The sequence below is a fragment of the Anolis carolinensis genome, chromosome 2 (assembly GCF_035594765.1).
Source record: "Anolis carolinensis isolate JA03-04 chromosome 2, rAnoCar3.1.pri, whole genome shotgun sequence".
In the NCBI taxonomy this organism is placed as follows: Eukaryota; Metazoa; Chordata; class Lepidosauria; order Squamata; family Dactyloidae; genus Anolis; species Anolis carolinensis.
The window spans coordinates 208,559,561-208,573,513 of NC_085842.1; the positions used below are offsets into that span (position 1 = coordinate 208,559,561).

The 13,953-nt window shown below is 42.0% G+C and overlaps 1 long non-coding RNA gene across 1 annotated transcript; it reads right to left on the bottom strand.

The window, feature by feature from the left end:
* Positions 1–2,342: 2,342 nt before the first annotated feature.
* On the bottom strand, positions 2,343–12,054 carry LOC134296509 (uncharacterized). The gene is made up of 2 exons (XR_010003287.1): positions 11,975–12,054; positions 2,343–3,857 (listed from the first exon to the last, which is right to left on the bottom strand). It is a non-coding gene; the product is annotated as an uncharacterized LOC134296509 (long non-coding RNA).
* Between the last annotated feature and the right edge of the window lie 1,899 nt (positions 12,055–13,953).

The following is a 13,953-nucleotide window of genomic DNA, read 5'->3' on the forward strand; positions in this document are numbered from 1 at the left end:
AGGATGATCCTCTTTTCAATATGTAAATGCAAGATGTACCAGTGTGATTTTAAATCCATGCAGGGGGTCCTCCAAGTCTTGGTCTCTTCTTTAATAGCAAAGGAGAGCATTCTACTTAATTCAGCACTGGCAAAACCATCACTCTTTTGAGAAACTTTGTGGAGATGAGGAACCTTGTGTGCATGAGGACAGATAATTGAACAGCAGGAGGTAGAGAAAGACCTTAAGGAGAGGAGCTGAACATGTAAACACAGATATCCTCATTTGCTTATTTGTTAAGGGACAGGGGTCTGGAGAAAATAAAGTATCTATTGTGGGATATCCAGAGTTTGATCCCCTTCATGTTATCACATGGAAATTCACTCAGCCTTCTACCCAGGAGACAGAAGTAGAGGGAGACGTTGCAGAATTGGGAGAGAAGCTAAGCATGTCAACAATCACAAATGTCCCCATTTGGTTCTTCGTTGAGGGAGAAGACTCTAGAGAGAGTTATCTACTGCTGGATATCCAGAGTTTGACCTACTTCAGATTATTACATTTTATGATCTCAAGGGAATTCACTCAGCCTTCAACCCAGATAGAAGTAGAGGGAGACATTGCAGAACTGGGAGACAAGCTGAACATGTAAACACCACAGATGTCCCCATTTGGTTCTTCACTGAAAGAGAAAGATCTAGAGAGAGTTTAGTACCTACTGATGGATATCCAAAGTTTGACCCAGTTCAGATTATTATATTTTGTGGTGTCCAGACCACTACTGTTAAAAGAATCCATTCAGTTCTCAACCCAGCACATGGAGGTGAGTTTCATTAAGAACTAGAAGACCTAACTTTTCTGGTAAATGAGGTTCTGAGCTTGTTCAAGAGAAATTGCATGGATATACCATAGTATCCTGCATAAGAATTGGGCATAAATAGGGTTGGATGGTATCCTATTGTGAGATAGCCAATGTGAAATGCACATATGTGGCTTCAGCTTCATCTATACAGGAGCAGAGCCCATTGTTTAAATTCTTTTTTGAATACATATTTTTCTTTCATTTCTTCCCCTTTGTTCCCAAATACTAAGAAAAATATTTTGCTGGGACTTCACAAATGTGCCCCAGGTTTTACACATGCAATAATATTCAGCTTCAGACTTTCCCACTTGTAATATAGAAGTGACCCTGGCCCATTCTATAGGATAGTTGCAATGTATATGAAAATCTGAGTTGCTGTGAGTTTTTCAGCTACATGGAACATCCAGTAGCATTCTCTCTGAAGATGCCAGCCACAGATACAGGTGAAACATCAAGAGAGAATGCTACTGGAACATGGCCACACAGCCCAAAAAACTCACAGCATCCCTGTAATTCTGGCCATGAAGATCTCTGAACACACTTAAAAGAATTATGCATCATCGTAATTACCACTATCATAATTACTATTATTACCAATACACTTAATTGTGGTTTGATGGGCGTTTACATGGGGATAGTCCCCACTCAATTCAATGAGACTTCCAAGTTAACACAGCTCCTTCACAGCCCCACTGTAGTAAAGCAATACTGTATTAGAGATATCTATGTTTTGAGTACATTGGGACATAAAATGACTAAATTGATCCACAGTGTCCCACTCAAAGCATGACTTAATCTGGAACCAACTGATTGTTTGAGGACTGAGATATCCTTTTTCTGGATATTGCCTCCCCACCTTGTTGTCTTTCACACAACTGTATTGGAGACTTCCCCTGGGCTTAAGAGAATCTGAGACTTCACTCCCAAAATCATGAATTGCTTTGGTGAAAAAAAAAAGATACACTAATTGGAAGAAAGTACCCACCCAAACATAATTTTCTCCTGGAGGCATGGGACAGTAGTTGGCTGGACATAAAGAAGGCTGCAAAGGGTTCCACAGAAGTGAAGAGACTGCTGGCCCATGGCCAACAAGGCTGGACTGTATATAGTGGCATAAATTGTGTAGAAAATTGCTGGTCGGTTCACCTTGAAGAGCGAAACTTGGTTCCAAAGATGCTTAAACACTCATCCAAATAGATAAAACTTATTTATTACCAGTGAGTGGTCGGACAAATTGTTGCAGGCAGTAAAAGTGCATATTGTTTCTGTGCTTGCTTGCTTGCTGCATGTGTGTGTGTGTGTATACACACACCTACTGCTTGTATTTTATAGCTATGGTTTTAACATGAATTCATTAAGGAGCTGGAGTTATATCTCCATATACATATATATACACACACACCTCTTGAATTCCAAAGAATAATTCTGCCTTGGAAGGGAGGAAGAAAAACATACCTTCTAGGTAGTATTTCAGAGGGGTGAATTATTCCACCATAACAGGAAATATGCAAAAGCTTATTTAATTAATCCAAACATAATTCAAATAATTTCCAGGTTATCACTTTTAGGGCTGATATTTTCCATATCAGAAGGATAGTGAGTGCATAAGCGTTAGAATAGATGAAATTTGCCCTTTAGATTCGAAGAAAAGTGTTGTTGTTCAGTGACATAAATGTTGGAAGACTAATTTGCACAGAACAGAATTTGAACAAACCCTCCCACTCTCAAGAGAATCCCAGCCACAAATCTCAGGTAGTGTATATAGGGCAATCTCATCATCCCAAACAGATAGCATTCATGTGTAATTTTAGAGTTTCTTTCTTCCTTGTGTGTGTTTCCACTCCCAAACCTCTCAACCTGACATTTCTGGGATAATTTGCTTCTGATCAAAGACGGCAAAGACTATACAAAGTCCAACACACACAAAAGTATTTTTGGATGTTTTGGTTTTTTAGGCCTGGTTCTGGGGTTATTTGAGGTGCTCATTCAGAAAATTGCATTGGATACACTTCATCAGTTCAAATTTCTTGGATATGGTGTGACCAACATTTGTATAAATGTGTACTTTTTGTATGAAATAAGTAGAGTTCCATGTAATACACATTTCCTTTAATTTTAATATGTTTTCTTCATGCTTTAAATATATTAATTTAAACACAATAATTATGTAACCTGGTTTTTTATAGGCAGGTGAAGTGAAGAGTGGTATATGCTATATATTCTGTATCTCAAAAACTAGCACTAATAGGAGAAAACTGATGCCATTTTTGGGATCAGCAGGTCAAGGATACCAAGAAACAGGACTAACATTTAAGGTACCCAAATGTGTGTTGACCAGTAGGCAGGCCAATAATTCCAATAAAGCGAGCTGGAAACATTTATTGGTGGTAAAGTTGGCAAACCAACACTTAGGGCGCTTCCACACAGCTGAATAAAATCCCACATTATCTGCTTTGAACTGGAATATATGGCAGTGTGGACTCAGGTAACCCAGTTCAAAACAGACATTGTAGGATTTTCTGCCTTGATATTCTGGCTGTGTGGAAGGGCCCTTAGATCAGTTTCATTGATGGAATGGGTTAGCTTTAGCTGAGTTAACCCATGATTTGATTCATGTATTAAAAAAACCCTATGCACCCTAGTGAAATAAAAACACTAATTTCATTTTTTTTTAAATTCGCCATATATATTAGAAAATATTATCTATACTACAAACTGACATGCCTGCCCTCCTTCATGGCTCTTCCCTCTGTCCATCCTACATAGGGCAAATCTTGGTCTCAGAGAGGATTCCCTTCTATCAACCTTCTGTTGCTTCATAAGCTTGTTTTGAAGGAGTTGAGAAGAGGGTTGACAATTCTGTCTGGCACTTCCCGGGCGCAGGGAGGGGATGTCTTCCTTGGTGACAAATGGGCCCCGTTTGGGAGGTCGGCAGGCTTTGCTCTTGGCCTTCACGGAGAGGAATCTGCGGCTGAACTATCTGCCTCCTTGCTCGCCTTGGCTTTCATCCTGGCAAGGCCTACAAGCCAAAAAGAAAGAAAAAAAGGAGGGGGGAGCAAAGGAAGAATGACAAGAATTCCCGTTCTCTTCTTTTGACGTTTTGGAACCCCCTGAAAGGTTGGGTGATGATAGGGCAAATAAATAGATAAGCACATAATACATTAAGCAATGTAACGTGAAAGGCATTACAAAATGAAACATCCATTTAGCTCCAGGATGTATTACAATACTAAGCCCCTTTTGAGATTGGCAAAATTAGCCATTCTGGGGGGAAATAGGAAAAGGCACCAGAGGGGACCCAACTTTGGGGGCAAATATCAATAACCCCCACATCTCTAGGATGACAGGTGAGGATGGTGACAACTATGATACCTGAGGTTATGCTATATAAAGAAATGTGAATGCATGTAAGTATTTGTCCTTTGGAAGCATTCTGAAAGCATGGACCGCGGAAAATGCATGTTAGCATAACTAGGTACTATTACTAACTTATACAAGTGATGGTACAGTATTAGTAATATTAAAGAACAAACCTCATTTTGAAATATTGGATGAAAATGATAGTTGTGTTATGGAAAGCTTTCATAACTACAATCACTGGGTTGCTGTGAGTTTTCCGGGTTGTCTGGCCATGTTCAGAAGCATTCTCTCCTGACGTTTCGCCCACATCTGTGGCATACATCATCAGAGGTTGTGGACAAGCATGTGGACAATTTTAAAACCATGAAAATGAACAAAATCTGGCTACCCTACAATCAGGGCAGTAAATAAAGAACACTCTGAAAACAAGGGAATTCCAGATATAAAATAATCAGGGTCGGCTAACACCTCCCAACAAAGGATTCCCTCAGGCAGGAATCAGCCAGACTTTGAAGCTGAAAGGCTATTTCAATGTTAATCAAGGTGATTAATTCCAGCATTCACACTTTCCTCCAACAGACAAGAGCATTTTCTCCCACCCTGGACCTTCCATCCCATTGATATATAAACGTCCCTTCCCTAAGTTCCCAACAGATCTCACGACTTCTGAGGATGCCTGTCATAGATGCGGGCAAAACTTTCGGAGAAAATGCTTCTGGAACATGGCCACACAGCCTGGAAAAATCAGGGCAACCCAAAATGAGAGTTGTTGCCTAAATGTTTACATCTATCCAGCTGCAAAAAATAGAACTGGGCTTCATCTTTAGATGATGATGATGGATGGGAACCAGACTGAGGCCCCTCCTACACTGCCACATAAAATCCAGATTATCTGCTCTAAAATGTATTATATGGCAGTGTACAGTCATATAATCCAGTTCAAAACAGATAAAGTTGATTATCTGCTATGATAATCTGGATTATATGGCAGTGTAGAAGGGGTCTGAGTTCAACACTGTGAAGTTTCATTAAGTGTAACAGAAACAAGTTGTTTAAGCACCCCACTGAAACTGGTGTACATCTACACCAGTGGTTCTCAATCTGTGGGTCCCCAGGTGTTTTGGCCTACAACTTTCTGAAATCTCAGCCAGTTTTCCAGCTGTTAGGATTTCTAGATTTTGAAGGCCAAAACATATGGGGGACCCCACAGGTTGAGAACTACTGATCTACATTGTAGGGTTAATGCAGTTTGATACCACTTTAACTGTCATGCCTCAATGCTATGGAGTCACTAGAATTCTAGTTAGATAAGGCCTTATCATCCTTTGGCAGAGAAGTCTAAAGTGTCAAACGACCACCCCATAATTCCATAACATTGAACCATAGCATTTAAAGGGGTATTAAACTGCATTAATTCTAGATGCACCCTGGGAGGTCTGTGGACTTGCCTGGATTCTCCTTAATGGGATTAAACTCAGTGCCATCTAGGTCAGCACTACTCATAGCAGTGGTCGCTGGACGGGTGCCGATCCCAGGCAAATTTCCAGAAAAGAAAGGAAACAATTGTAGTTAATGACTCTAAATATGGTGCCGGTTCCTGGCGCACGGAGGGAAAAATAATTGCCAATCCTCCACACCAGACAGACACGCTGCTCTGGATAATACTATATCCCTCACCCCCGTTTCATTTTTAAAAATGACAAGTTAGCAATAGGGACGCAGGAGGAAAGCTTCCTTTGCGGTGACAGAAAGAGCAAACAATGCACTGGGGGAGCCATATAGCCTTTGGTTTGCTGTGAGTTTTCCGGCGGTATGGCCATATTCCTGAAGCATTCTCTCCTGACATTTCGCCCACATCTATGGCAGGCATCCTCAGAGGTTGTGAGGTATATTGGAAACTAGACAAGTGGGGTTTATATATCTGTGGAAGGTCCTCAGGAACTCAAGTGTGAATGTTGCAATTAATCACCTTGATTAGAATTGAAAAGCCTTTCAGCTTCTAAGCCTGGCTGATTCCTATATGGGGTAATCCTTTGTTGGGAGGTGTTAGCTGACCCTGATTGTTTCCTGTCTGGAATTCCCTTGATTTTAGAGTGTTGTTTTTTTTATTTACTGTCCTGATTTTAGAGTTGTTTTTTTTAAAAAAAATAGTGGTAGCCTGATTTTGTTCATTTTCATGTTTTCCTCTTTCTGTTGAAATTTTCCACATGCTTGTGGATTTTAATGGCTTATCTGTGTAGCCTGACATGGTGGTTGTGAGAGCATTTCTGTGTTCTCTAATAATATGCAGTGTCCAGGTTGGATCATCAAGTGCTCTGCTATGGCAGATTTGTCTGGTTTCCAATGTACCTCATAACCTCTGAGGATGCCTGCCATAGATGTGGGCGAAACGTCAGGAGAGAATGCTTCTGGAACATGGCCATATAGCCCGGAAAACACACAGCAACCCAGTTATTCCGGCCATGAAAGCCTTCCACAACACATATAGCCTTTCATCCTTTTTTACTTCGGACACAACCGAAAGCACCTTTCAAAGCCACCCCTTGGCAAATGACCTGCTTGCACCCACATCCAATACACACATCATGAAGAATTAAATCACAGGCAAGTACCATGAGGTTGGTAAAGGACTCAGATACCCGCCTTCTTCCCACAAAACCATATGCTATACACCGATGCAAATGCCACTAGGTTCAAAGGAGGTAAGTCAACAGAGGACTAAACAGAGCCTCCAAGAATCTCTACAAAACTGAATTGGTCTTGATCTGAACCCAGTCGCTTTCAAGACCTTTTTGGCACCTTTCAAGCGCGTTTTGTGTGGTTGAGCCGAACTCCTCAAAGCACGGGAGAAAGTAAATGGTGTATCGCCCCCCCTCACCCTATCTGAAGGAGTCCTGTATTTAATCCGCAAGTGTAAATCCGCTTTACGAAACACACAGGCGAAGCCAAAGAGAAACAGAACCGCTGCCGGTTCAACCGCAGCAGGAGTAAAACCTCCCTCTGTCCCCAACGAGACGAGGCTCTTTTAAGTAACATGTGCCATCGCCATCAATATGCCAGCGCACCTTTTACTGAGTATTTTCTCCCCCTTTTTTATAAGGGTGGGTTCATAAATACACAATAAAGACAGAGTGGGAATAATTAGCAATGTTTACCAACATATGCCACCCACGCCACCTTTGAATCCGTCTTTTATACTCTGGGATTGGGAAATGAAATAGAATACGAGTAATTAGTTTTAAAGCAAAGCGTTTCAAATGGAAACTTATAGGTAAAGCCTAATGAACTGCAGAAGAGGGTAAAAAATATCCCAGCCTGATTTTTATATGACTTGGTAGGTAGCAAGGAGACACCGCAATATTTTACTGTTGAGAGAATAAATTAATTAATATGTCTGTAGCAACCAACTGCAGTGGCTCCATGGTTGACTGCATTTAAACGAGATATATGTATCAGGCCTCGCTGGTGTTGTTAACAAGAGTGATAATAAAGATGAAAAGGATCGGAAAGATAAAAAAGATCGGTAGGTTTGTATTCCTTGCAGGGAAGTGGAAGACTTTGCTGAGGTTTTCTTACTGGCAGGCTTTGTGTCTGGGGGATGATGTTACAGCGGATTGGGTATGTGAAATAAAGATTTTTTTTCTTTCTTTAAGGAAAATCATAAATTGAGATTAGATTTAGATCTGGGTTGGAGCTAGACATAGGCCCCTTCCACACAGCTGAATAAAATCCCACATTTTCTGCTTTGAAGTGGAATATATGGCAGTGTGGACTCAGATAACCCAGTTCAAAGCAGATATTGTGGGATTTTCTGCCCTAATATTCTGGGATATAGGGCTGTGTGGAAGGGCCCTTAGCAAAGTAGACACATTGAAATAAAAGTGGCACACAAATCATAGCTGACTGAATTCCCATTTATTTCCCTGGGTCTGACTTATAGCTAGACTCAACCTAGGTATACACAAGGGCTAGATCTACATTACAATATAATGCAGTTCGAACTGCATTACATAGGATCCTTTCACACAGCCATATAACCCAGAATATCAATGCAGACAATCCCACACTATCTACCTTGAACTGGGTTATCTGAGTCCACACTGCCATATATATTCCAGTTCAAAGCAGAAAATGTGGGATTTTATTCAGCTGTGTGGAAGGGGGCATGGTCTGTAGACTCATATAATGCAGTTCAGAGCAGTTCAAACTGCATGATATGGGTCTACCCTGACCATACAATGCACTTCAAACTGCACTATATAGCAGTGTAGATCTAGCCATAGACACACACACCAGTTTGCAAGGAAATGTTACCATGGTTCTGATCCGACCCAAGGTGAGTATGTTGGAGACCCACTGGTTTCAGTTAGTCCTGTTTCTAAATTTTTTCCTTTACTCAGGCCCCTTCTACACTGCCATAGAATTCAGATGACCAAAGCAGATAATCCACATTATCTGCTTTGAACTGGATTATGTGAGTCTACACTGCTATATAATCCATTTCAAAGTAGATAATCTGGATTTTATTTGACAGCGTAGAAGGGGCCTCAGGGCCTTTCCACATAGCCATATAACCCAGAATATGAAGGCAGAAAATCTCAAAATATCAGCATTGAACTGGGTTATCTGAGTCTACACTGCCATATATTCCGGTTCAAAGCAGATAATGTGGGATTTTTTTGAGCTGTGTGGAAGGGGCCAGAGATGCACAGTGATTTAGTACAACAGTGCTTAATTAACCACAAACGAGTGCTGAAATCCCTTCCCTTGAAAGGAGTGGGTTCCCCATCATGAACCCTTCAGTCCCTATTGATTCAGACGATAAAACGATGCTTAATATGGGCTGGATCATGGCCCTCTCTTTGGATGCAAAAGCGTCCCCTTTCCTTCCCAGAGCTGATGAATTTAATCCCTTCTGCTTTTACGGTATGCCCCAAAGTCTTACTGTTTTTCTAAATACGTTTACATTTCAGAACCTCTGTTTACATTTGCCTGAAACAATAACAGCGGGATTCTGAAACAGCCACGCTAAAAAATATTGTTCATTCTCTGCAGTATAGCGGTGCGGAGGCCTTTGTTGTTCTTCCTATATGTGAGAGGGTCTCAAAGAATCGCCGCCGACATTAATCTTTTCAAGAAAGGGAAGGCGGGAGAGCATCATTTCAGGAGTGGTATCCAGGCCTTAGCTTTTACCTAAACGCACGTTTCACAGAGATGATCACATAATTACAGGGCAAGGAGAAATTCATTTCATTGGGTTGAAAAGCTAGTAATCTAGGACGAGGGCAGCGAAAAGGAAATGATTATTGCCACGATTAGCTGTATTACATGAAGGAGGCGAAGAGGAGCAGACATCCTCCCAAGGAACAAGAAGAATCACAGACTGTTTTGCCATAGACTCTACTGAGGACTGGGTTGGACCACATTGTTTGAGAAAGCTGCGATTCAGCAAAACCTAAGGGCCGGCCCGTAGTCTGCTTTGTGACGCTTAACTAGACTGCAAAAGCCAGAAATCCAGTCCCAGGGCAAGAAAAGGAGGGAGATGTAATATTCAGTCATTCTGCATGTATTGTACCATTGGATTGACAAGGCAGCTGGTTTTCTTGAAGACAAAGGAATAGGGATGCAAACGTATTGGGATGCAAGGTCCAGATCCACACACTGGGGGCCCTCCCACATAGCCATATAACCCAGAATACCAAGGCACAAAATCCCACAATACCTGCTTTGAACTGGGTTATACAAGTCCACACTGTCATATATTCCAGGTTAAAGCAGATAATGTGGGATTTTATTCAGCTGTGTGGAAGGGTCCTGGGAAGACTTAATCACAAAAGGGGCCCAAAATAAAGGTTTTGGATACTTTAAAAACCTCCCCAGTTGTTCTCACTGCAATGAAAAAGAGCCTGCAGTTTTTCCAGAAATTGTTGAGGGATATTTCAAGATTGCAAGCCTTTCACTACAATGTTGGACTCTTCTATGCACCTTTATGTACTTACAACAAACCTCACCATTTCTCCACTGGGCAACCGATTTTTAAATAATAATAACAGTAGTAGTAATAATAATAATAATAATAATAATAATAATAATAATAATAATAATAATAATAATAGATACATGTACTATGCTCTACACTTATTATTTCTCCTTCCACAGTCAGAACCAGATGAAAAAGCCAAGAAATTGTGATTCATATCTATATCGATATTTGTAGTCTACTTCCATGCCTGAAAGAAGGAAAGGATCTCCAACAAGAGGAACATAGGGTTGCTGTGAGTTTTCTGGGCTGTATGGCCATGTTCCAGAAGCATGGCCATACAGCCCGGAAAACTCACAGCCACCCAGTTATTCCGGCCATGAAATCCTTCCACAACACAAGAGGAACATACTTTATCAAGTCCCTCTTGGTCACAATAAGGATGACCCCTATTCTCTCTATAAAATTAGATGAGTGGGTGGGCCCATGGTCACCACTTCTAAAGTCTGTGGCTGATACTCCAGTCCTCTTATTTTAAAGATTGTGGGATGTGAAATTCGAGAAACAGAAGGTCTCGGAAACCTCGCCTAATAATTCACCTTAGTTGGCCTGGAACTCAATGGCTTATATAGCAAGAGTTCATCCTAAATGACTAATGAGTCAGGAATTTGGAGCAAATCTAATCATGTTCTATTTCTCACCGCTGTTTTTTAAAAATTCTTTCTTTTCCTGAAATTTAAGCCTAAATGGTAAACGTTGCCGTTTTTTACAGTAATCTGTGAGAGCCTCTTTTGTCTTCTGCCCAAGCAAACGCACAGCACACTTAAGGTCTAAACTCTCCTTGAACCCATATGCCGATATTTTCCAAAGCAAAACCAACACTTATTCTCTTAGCTTTACTATGGCCTGCTATTTGTGTCTATTAATACCAGCATTAGCGTTGTTAATATTTATTAATATTATGTATTAGTTAATAATATATATTAATATTATTCTGCTTTTGCAGAAATGGCGAGTAAGCCTGTTCTTTTTTCTCAGACTGTGTGAGCAAACTGGGTTGTTGTTTTTTCACGTCCCAGATTTCAGTTTTCCCTGTAAGAAATGAAGCTTTCAGTAGATGCCAGGATAAGCAGAGATCTTGTTTGCTAAGGAACTCTGGGGTTAGAAGGAGAAAATCAAGTCTTGGTTACCCCCAAGGAGGAAAAAAAAAAGGAAAAGGGGGAGAGAGAAAGCTATCAATTTGAGTCTGGACAGACCATTGCATTAAAAAGAAGAGCTGACCACGACCACCAGCCCTTTTTTCTTCCCCCCCCCCCCAAATGCCATCTCCACTACTTCAAGGCCACATTCAACAACAAAAACAACCTCCGACGCTGCAGTCTGCCCCAAACCCATTCCTTTGAATAGCCCTTTAATTCAGCAAGCTCAAGATTGCAAGAGGACGGGGGTTGGAGGGGGGGCGGAGACCGGCTTTTTTTTGGGGGGGGGGTTAACCTTTGGCGGTTTCCAATCTCGATCCTGACCCCCTCTTTTTCTCCCTTTCCCTCCCCTCCCTTCACCCTCCGCGAGGAAGTAGAGAAAATCGATTGTACCTCTTTTGGTGCAGGCTTTTAAAAATCAGCCCAAAATCTTAGCAATTCGGTGAGACCTTGCCTCTAATCCGCTGCTGATCTCTTCCCCTCACCCAACCCCTCCCTCCTCTCTCTTTTTTGGGTCGGGATGACTTCTGTTTACAACTGTCTGTCTGGGTGGGCGGGGGCCGCCATTGCAAAGTGAAGGTCAAGTTAGCATCCTACCTTATATGGCTATACAGCTGTCCTCCATTTTCAGGGGTTTGTCACAAGGCGGCTCAGTGGACATCGCCTGGCTTCCCCCAAGTAAACATAGGGGGTCTCTGTCCTCCCCCAGCCCACCATTCTTGTTTTTTGGGGAAATGGGGGTCATCTGAATGCAAGGAGAGAGGAAAAGGGGGGCTTAGAAGATCTACTCGTGACGACTGCGGCTTGGAAAATCTCCCCCCCCTTTCTCTCCCTCGTTCCCTCCCTTCTCTCCCCCCCCCCTTCTTGGATTGCAGACTTCAAACAAGTCTTCTTTCAGCAAGATGCAAACACGTCTGCCATGGAGGAAATTAAACGTCATAAAGAAAAGCCCAATTAGGGTTTTAATGTCTCAACATTCCCGTTTCCTCCAGAACACAATGAAGTTCGCTCGGTAAGGAGGGGAGAAAAGGGGGAGGGAAGAAGCTTGGGAGGAGGGAAAGGAAGACTTAGGTTTCCTTGTTTTGAAAGTATAATCCTTAAAGAAAAGATGGTGGAACAGGGGGGGAGGGTGGGTGGAGAGATTGCCATGAAGGAAGAGAGAGCCCCAAAACACTGGAGTGTGGGAGCGTGCGTGCGTGTGTGTGTGACTTTATGGAAGTGTGTGCTTATGTCTGTATGTACACAAAGACGGACAGAAAGGACAGGCGCGTGCACGCGCGCGCGCGCGCGCGCAAACACACACACACACACACAGAGGGTCCTAGGCCAAAGCAGCCTTAACCCCCTCCGGACATCTGCCAATGATTGGGGAGTAAGTAAGGAAGGAGTGGGTGGTCTCGGAAAATACCGAGATTGAACTGATAAAGTCTTATAGCGGCTGGATCGAGGAGAGGGAGAGGTGTGAGGGAGAAGAAAGGGGCCCCTAGGTGACTTCGGGTGCTCTATCTCCCTTCTCTTATCTTCCCTCCCTCCTTGGGGCCAAGCAATTTCCAGAATGGCAGGACTTTGTGGAGGAAAAAGTCCAAGGCAGCCGCCAACCAGCCCCAGATGCCACCCACTGGGAGGAGGAGGACTAGCCTCTGCCTTTGGGACCCAAAGCATACCTTTTGGGTCTCTGCCTTGATTGTAATCGTGCCCCCAAGACCCAGACATTGGCGTTTCCCTGACACTTCCGTAGACTCTTTTGTATATTCTTAGTGTGGGACAGGAGGAGAGCCAGTGCGGCGTTCTTTACCCGCAATCCCTTAAATCAAGGAGTAGACCGATTCTCCAGTGACAGCCTCAAAAGCTGCTTAATCTATCCAAGGTGCGTGCTTTTGCGTGTGTCTTCCTAGACTGAAGCCAGATGTGAATTTAAAAGTATTATTATTATTATTATTATTATTATTATTATTATTATTATTATTATTATGAAAACGCTCCTTCCCGCTTTGCACTTTCAGTTGTAACTTTTGTTTATTTGGATCTTGCGGGGGATGGAAGCCACTAAAATACGTCCTTGGCGGCTTTCATTTGCCCTGTGAGCAAAGGATAGATTAAAAAAAACAGGAGGGTGCATTCCCACAATTTTAAAAAATATAAATGAAAAACAAAATATTTCTTTGGGCTTTTTTTACAGCAAATATCACTTTTTCAATCCCAAATTAGTTAATCATTTTACCCTGTTTCCCAGGGTTTTCTCGGGGAGATAGGGCAAAATGACTAATTTGGAACTGAAAGAAGTGATATTTGCTGTAAAAAAAAAACCCTCAAGGAAATCTTTTGTTTTTCATGTATATTTTTTAAAATGTGGAAATGCACCCCACTCCCCATCTTCCATGATGGGAACGACTTGAGATGGCATACAGAAACACCTCCCAACAAAGGATTCCCGCAAGCAGTAAGCAGCTAGACCTTGAAGCTGAATGGCTATTAAATGCTAATTAAGGTAGTCAATTGCAACATTCACTCCTGTCTCAAACAGACAAGAGTTCTTTCTCCCACCCTGAACATTGGGCCATATAGTTTCCAACATA